Below are 8,005 nucleotides of genomic sequence, written 5' to 3' on the forward strand. Positions count from 1 at the left end.
GGTCTCAAGAAAATCTTGGACTAGGGGGTCAATTACATCAACATAGCATAGATTTTCAGAATCGATAGGCTTCTTCAGGGCTTCATTGATGTCAAAGGTGAATTTCTCTCCATGAAAATCAATGCAAATTGTCCCCTCAGCTAGGGATGTCAATGTAACCCGAACCCGTGGGCCGGCCCGAATAACCCGATAAAAATACAGGGTTAGGGTTGTAATTTCGCAGCCCGAATTTAAAATCGGGCCATTCGGGCTGACCCGTTCGGGTTGTCGGGTTAGGCGGGCTGACCCATTCGGGTTACGGGTCGGCCCGTCGGGTTGAAGGTTTCTGCACAGCGAGCAGTTTTTGTAACGGTCATAACTTTCTCTACAAAGCTCCGATTGAGGCGTGCAATATATCCACGCGAAGCTCTTTCGAAGACGAAGAGAATGATATGTATTAGAGGTTTAGCAGACTTCAAAATCGCGAGAAACATTGACTCAAACAAGGCTGCTGCACATCCACATATTTTGTGTACATTTTCTAATCAATTTTCTATCATTTCTCAACAAACATGTAAACATACCAAAATATAGAAATATAATCAAAATCATCCAAGACAACCCTCTAAAACCATGCAAAATCCAAATACGTCAACCGACTATATAAGATCACAAAAAAATCACCATGTGGTTCATGGATTCATAAATACGCGTATATAAAAGCTTTCTTTTAGTATATTTCCAATATAATAGTGCAAAGTGTTTTGACGCCGCTTCGTCATTGAATTATGCGTACTTTGATGATTCTTAAAACAAAGATAAATTATTATTTGACTTATTTACAGCTGGAATAAATTAAATTTGACCAATTATAATTCAAGAAAACTTAGAGTTACTCCAATTAGCTAGCATCTTGATAATTCACTCTTTAACAATTCAAAATATTTTTGTTACATCTACGATGCACCTCTCACGTTATGAAAATTTTATTTAATTTTCTACGAATTGATTTATGTTTGAATTTTGAAACAAAGTGTTGATTTATGTTTTAAATACATAAACATAAACATACTATTGATAGATATTTTGTAAATAATTATGTAATGAATAAGTTATTTAAATTTAAATAACTTAATCTTTTTTAAAAATATTAAAGAAAATTAAAAATATGTATTTCATTATTGAATGATTAATTAAAAATATGTATATAATTAAAAGAAAATTTAAAATACGTATTATTTTTTGAAAATATTAAAAGAATTAAAAATACGCATTGACCCGAATAACCCGGTGGGTTAGCCCGAAACCCGAAGGGTTAGGGTTAGGGTCGAACTTTTATAACCCGAAAAAATCATAACCCGAATAGCCCGTACCCGAATGGCCCGACAACCTGAACGGGTTGGCCCGAACCCAAACGGGTTGGCCCGATTGACATCCCTACCCTCAGTCATGTCCACGATTGTCTTAGCTGTTCTAAAAAATGGTCTCCCTAACGATATACCGCTAGACTCCCTAGCTTCAGACTCACTCATCTTGATCACATAAAAGTCAGCAGGGTAAGTAAAATTATGCACTCTAACCAACACATTTTCCAACACGCCCTCGGGATTTATGCATGACCTATCAGCCAGTTGGATTAACACCCTAGTGTTTGACAACTTTACTCCCTTCAACCGATTACAGATCACACATTGCATGCTCGATTTTTACATCTCCGATAGTTATGGGTAAAGTGAACATACCCGGGTCAGCTCTTTTGGGCGGTAGCTTCTCCTACACAATTGCTGACGCTATCTCTTCCACCATGATCTTTCCATCCTCCTGGGCTTTCCCGGCTATGAACTCCTTGATAAATTTTCCAAGTGGGGGTAGCTTCACGGCTTAGAGGAACGGTATGGTGATATCCAGCTTCCCGAAAATGGACATGTAGTCCACTGGGTTCTCGTTCTTCCTCCTTGTCACGAATTGGTAAGGGAATGGTTTTTTCCCTTCCGCCTCTTCTACCGGTTCTTCAACAGCCTTCTTGGAGTCTTTCTTGGGCACATTCTGGGCTGGAGTCTCTGTGGTGGGTTCCGTTTCTTTAGGAAGGTTTCCCCTGGGCAGTACGCCTTTGATTTCATTTTATTCCAATGGTGTTTCATCCAAAAAAAGGGATCCTGCATCTGAGGTAGAGGTCTGTTGAGCTCTTCTTTCGAGACGGCGTTTCTCAGTAACTTGGTCCCACTAGGCTCTCCACTGGTTTTCTTTGGTTGGGGTCCATCATAGGTAGTACGGGACCGCAATGTCACCTTGCTCACGTTTGTCTTCTCAGGTACATGGACTATAGACGGTAATTTCCCTGAATTACCTTTCAATTCACCCATCGAATTCGCCAGCTGGGCTAATTGCCTATTCCTCATATCTATGTTCGCCTTATGCTCCTTCTGGGCATTCTGCATCCCCTGCACTACTTCATTATTGGACTGCAACTCACCTTTGATACTCTGCTGCGAAGCGAGCATTTCTCCCTTCATGTCCTCCATAGATCTGTTAGGATATTGGAACTGATTCGGACCTTGGTGCTGGCTATGCTGGGGGTTTTGGTTGGGTTGGTAATTCTGAAAGTGTTGCTGATTCTGGTTAGGTGGGTATTGGTTGTACTGGGCAGGAAGGTTGTACTGGTCTTGGTGATAATGATTCTGGCTCTGGCTCTGGAACTGGTTCTTGTTCTGATGATGTTGGGGACCTTGACTATGCTGATTCTTGTAATTTTGGTAGTTCCTTTGGTGGGTGGTATACAAACAGGGTTTGAGTTTTTGGTTATGTGGGTTTTGGTTGTGGGGTTGTTGGTTCCTTCCTGACCAGTTCGATTGGTGGTCGGGATTTGCTGGGCCACAGTTGGGATTTTGGTTCGGATGGGGGTTGTATTGGTTCTGACCTTGACCTTGGTTTTGGTTTTGGTTCCCATCTCCCCATCAAAAATTTGGATGGTCCCTTCATGGTGCGTCCCGCTGTCTCCACGGGATCCAATTCCCACTAGCTCCAGTTCCCACTAGAGTTATAGTACCCTGCAGCATTGACTTACTCCATATTGACGAAGTCATTCGGCTGATCGTAGGTTGGCCCTTGATTTCCTTGCTCTGCACCTTTGTAGCTCCCAGTTGGGGAAGGCGGTGGCGTTTTCTTCTCGATTGCGCTCAGGAGCGCCTTTTTCAGCTCTTCCATCTTCAAGTCCATCTTCTGTTCTATCTTTTGCTCATGGTCAGTGGACGAAGCACTCGCAATCCTTTCTCTGTTGTATCCATCTCTCGAATTGTCGTACTCCGTCTTCGCGCTCAAAAGTTTCCCTTGGACCTTTTTCGCTTCACTGACCCTTAGTTGCGTGAAGCTTCCTCCTGACGACGAGTTTGCCAGATCCTTTGTTGCCTTATTCATCCCCTCATAAAAGGTGTGATGTATCTCTATATCTGTCATACGATGGTTTGGACACGCATCCAAAAGGCTCATATATTTTTTCCAATAATCACTCAGGGTTTCATCGTAACTTTGCTTCACACTGGTTATTTATCTCTTCAACGCACTCGTCTTTGATGACGGGAAAAATTCTCCTAAAAAGGCTGACTTGAAATCGGCCCAACTCTCAATGGAGTCGGGTGGCAGGCGCATGAACCAAGTGTTGGCCTCCCCCTTTAGGACAAACGGCAAGGCCTTCAATCTGTAGTCATCCTCGGTCGCCCCCGTTGGCCTTCTCTGTGCCTTACAAATCTTACAAAACTCATGAAGGAACTCGTAGGGCCCTTCATAGCTCTTTCCACAGTACGTGGGTAGAATTGCGATAACATGGGGCTTCACATCGCAGGCTGTCTGTCCTGGAGTGACAACTATGGCTTGCGGCGGTTCTCCGTCGGCATGCGCGTTCAGCGATCCGATCTCTGGATCATCGTCTACTCGAGCAGCCATCCTCCTTGGGTTACCTTCCAATTGTAGCACTGGTTCTAGTATTCCTCCTTCTATGGTGTCTTGCTCTTCGTCACTACTGGTGCCTAGGTCAGACAAGGCTGTCCACGGGCCAGAACGAGTGGTCACGAGTATAGTCCCTCGTTGGAGTATCTTTGGTCTCCAATGGTCAGGAGCTGAACTGCTTCTCATAAACTGAAATAAAAAGAAAAGAGAAAAATTATGCACAATATATACGCCAAAATATCACACACAATAACAGTTAATAACGCCATCCATCCCCGGCAACGGCGCCATTTGATGGCTCAACAGGATTGCAGGTGTCGTGTTAAGCAAGGATGTATCCCACTGATCAGGATAGAAACCCCGGCTATGCCTGAACCTGGTATCAAAGAAATTCCTCAACCCACTTCTACTGATTAGTATAGTGGAGGTAAGGGTCGAATCCCACAGAGATGGATGCGCTATGGGTAATTGTGGTGATAATCTGGAGGGGTTTAGTTAGCTACCACGCTTGGGTTGAGATTCTACGTAGACAGGAATTAAAGGTGGTACTCTACTGACTGGTGGTATGAGAGTAATCGACATGCAACTGTGTACGTGAGAGTGGGGGACAAGGTGTTTCTGGGACATGTGGAAAGTAGATGATTACTATAAAAGGCTAAACGGAATATCAGAGAATAAGAGGTAGTTAGGTACCTGCACTGTCAGATCTGTAGGGTACCAGCATGAAAAAGCAAAGGACAAAAGCAAAAAGTAACTAAAAAGTAAAAGTGGTCCCAGACTTGGATGTTGATGTTATCTTCTCCAACAAGAATGCACCCCAGATCAAAGAAACTCAGATTCCATAGGTTCCATCCTAAAACCAATTGGTCATAGAAGGAGAGGCCCATGAGACTTATATAGTGGATTAAACTCTTTGTGTACACCGATGTGAGATATTATTATATTCATTTTTATGTTTCAATTGCCCACATGAAGACTGTACAAAACAAATAAATCAGATACAGATCTATTTGACCGATTATGAGATTAATCAATTCACATGTTAAACACATAATTGCATGTTAGAACGCAAATAATTCATGCTTAAGGAATGTAAATCCTGAAACATGATTTCTACGGTTTAGAGTTATCGATTAGATTCTCCAAAGAATCGTCGATTGCTCGCGCCTTCTCGACGTGATGATCTTCAATACTAAACCATGGATCTTCTGATTGGTTCCCGACTGTATCTCGATATCAGGGTGGACTGATCTTATCAAAATACTAAGACTCGAATAAAGAAGACGGAACTTTCTCACGGAGGAGAGCTGAAAAACTCACGGAGGAGAAAATAAGAAAAAATCGTCCCTTACTCTTTTTAGGAGTGGACGTGATTTTCACAAAAAAAAAACTTAATTCTGTCTCATTTATTCTCCTATTTATATTAAGTTCATATTGAGCCCAGTCAAGGTTCTATGGAAGGTTTTGGATATGGCCTCACCCTATTAGCTTTTTATTAATTAAATTGAACCCACAATTTAATATAAGCTTATATTGGAATATTACGAGGAGCCACTACAAAAGTAATATTGCACTGCTGATGAGGCTCGTTTCATGTATGTGTTCCGTGATAACACTACACTTAATTCTGTATTCTAACGTCCAATTGTGAGCCAGGTGTGTGTGAAAGTCCGTCATATTCAGAGAACAAGTGGATCAGTTGGGCGGACGAACGGAGCAAGGAGAAGGAGCCAAATTGGCTGCGCAGACGGATGAAGTCATACTACATGACATGCAGCAGGAGCACCCGATTAAAAGATTGAGCGTCACACAAGAAAAATCTCCACGGGCGAAGGGTAAGAAGGACTTTTCGAAGGACAGTTGCCCTATAAATGGAAATAGAGAAGGAGGAAGGAGGCAGCTTCCAGCTCTTGACACTCAGTAGACTTCAGCTCTTTTCTAGGGCTGAAATGGGAGCTCCCAACATTCCAAACTCCTGAATTCCCTCACATGCACACTTGCTTCTTAGTTTAGTTCTAGATTAGCGCAATGGTTTGGTGTTGGTTTTTGTCACATTGATCATTTGGTCCTATAATTCTGTTCCGAGAAGGGACGATGAAACAATTTATGTTTTAGTTTTCTTCTTTTGGATACATATGTTTGTTGCAAACTATGAACGTTTTCAGTTTGTAATTTGATGTTATGGTTTTCGTTCACGTTGAAATGTTCTGTATACCATGCATGTCTTCGTTGATTTACCTTTGAGTTCGATTAATGATTTATGTCTTAGAAGTGTTTTTGCTATTGTCCAATCTGTTAGATCTGAGCTTTAACTTACGAATTCTGTTTGGTCATGAAGAAATCTTGTAGGAAAATGCTAGGATGTTTGGATCTGGTTATATGCAGTATGGTAGAGTAAATCTGAGTAGGTTTACGTGGATTAATGGTGTGATCATATTTGATTTAGTTTTGATAGTAGTAGATCTGAATATGCTCTATTTTTCATGTTGATTTTGTGAAGAAGATGAAGTTGTTAGAAAGTTTGTTGATTTTGCAGGTGACTGACAGTCGCTCACTTTTATTCTGTTTGGCTATTTCAGGAAATTTTAGTATGAGTTGATCAAATAGATTTTAGTCTCGTCTAGTAAGTGGATCAGTTTAGTTAGTTCAGTTTATCAAGTCGAGTAGTTTAAACTTAACCCACTGGAAAGCATGGCCGCAGCCATTTCCATTTTGTCCACAACAAATGTAAAACACATCGTCTCTGTGGGATTGATCCTTACTTTCCTATACTAGTTAATAGTATTGTGGGTTAAAGTTTTGAAACGCGTTTGAGCTCCTCCATTCATCTCACTCAAGCCGGATTAAGTCAAGTTGATCAGTTGATCCACTCACCAATATTCGCACACACATTGGACAACTGGATCAGTTGATGGTCTAACTTGAGCAATTCACAATGATAAGAATAGAAGTGAAGGAAACATCAAATAGCACGCTTTCAACTGCCTATCCAAATATGACATTACAAGTAATCCGATTTCCGTTTTGTTTGTTGTTTATTTCCCGGGCTTAAGATATAAATGTCCATTAATCAATTAATGTCTACTATGGACTTAATTAATTAACATCTTATAAATTCCAAGAGTGGACTTAGCAAGAAATACTTATTTATTATTCATGGAATAATTAAATTCCAACTGGTCAGTTTCCGAATAATAAAACCTTGTTCAAGCTTCTCTTGAGGACATTATCAAACGAGACTCACCTCGCGCACGATTCAACATAATAGCAATCCTAGCACCGCTAGATATTAATCACCATTACCCAATATATCAGGATTATTGGGTTGCTAAAAACCCGCACTATTTGATAAGTCAAAGTAGTGCATAATCAATACCGTATGCTCAATGCTAACGTATGTAGATTAAGAAATAGTATTTTATCAAGACCTAGTCTTTCAATAGATAGTATAAAGACACGTCTTGTTGTTAGATCCATTCAATGCTATACCACATCAACGTCATCTTATTTCAGAAAGGCTTAGAAATAATCGGACTGACATTGCAATCTTTCACGATAGGTAGTCTAAGCCTATTTGGGTTGTGAAATTCTTCTTTCTCTTTTGCAAAACATTGCATAGAACCGAGTGTGTTACCTTAAAGTGGACGATTCCCACAACCAGTCTACTAAGCAAAAGACTTAGACTTTGTTTGTTTCTTATGCATTTAAATGTTTATAAAACATCTTATAAATGCACAAGCAAAACAATGTAATAATAATAATGATTCTATTCGTGCATAACAACTCGAATAATACTGAATCGTGTTAAAAGTGGATTGTAGAGTTTTCCGTATACAAGCAAGATTCTATTCGTGCTCGAAACATGCTTTTCAGTATATCAAACCTAACATTCTCCCACTTATACTCAAAACATGCTTTCGAGTATACCCACTGCAAAAAACTCTACCACTTACACAAAGCAGGTCTTGGTGCTAGATATATTGAACCACCATTCATTTCACATCATGTTTGAAACATGTTGCCACAAAGGCATATTCTGTGAAAAATCTGCATGGTTGTTCTCTGATCATATCTTTTCCACTAT

The sequence above is a fragment of the Salvia splendens genome, chromosome 21, assembly GCF_004379255.2.
Source record: "Salvia splendens isolate huo1 chromosome 21, SspV2, whole genome shotgun sequence".
NCBI lineage: Eukaryota > Viridiplantae > Streptophyta > Magnoliopsida > Lamiales > Lamiaceae > Salvia > Salvia splendens.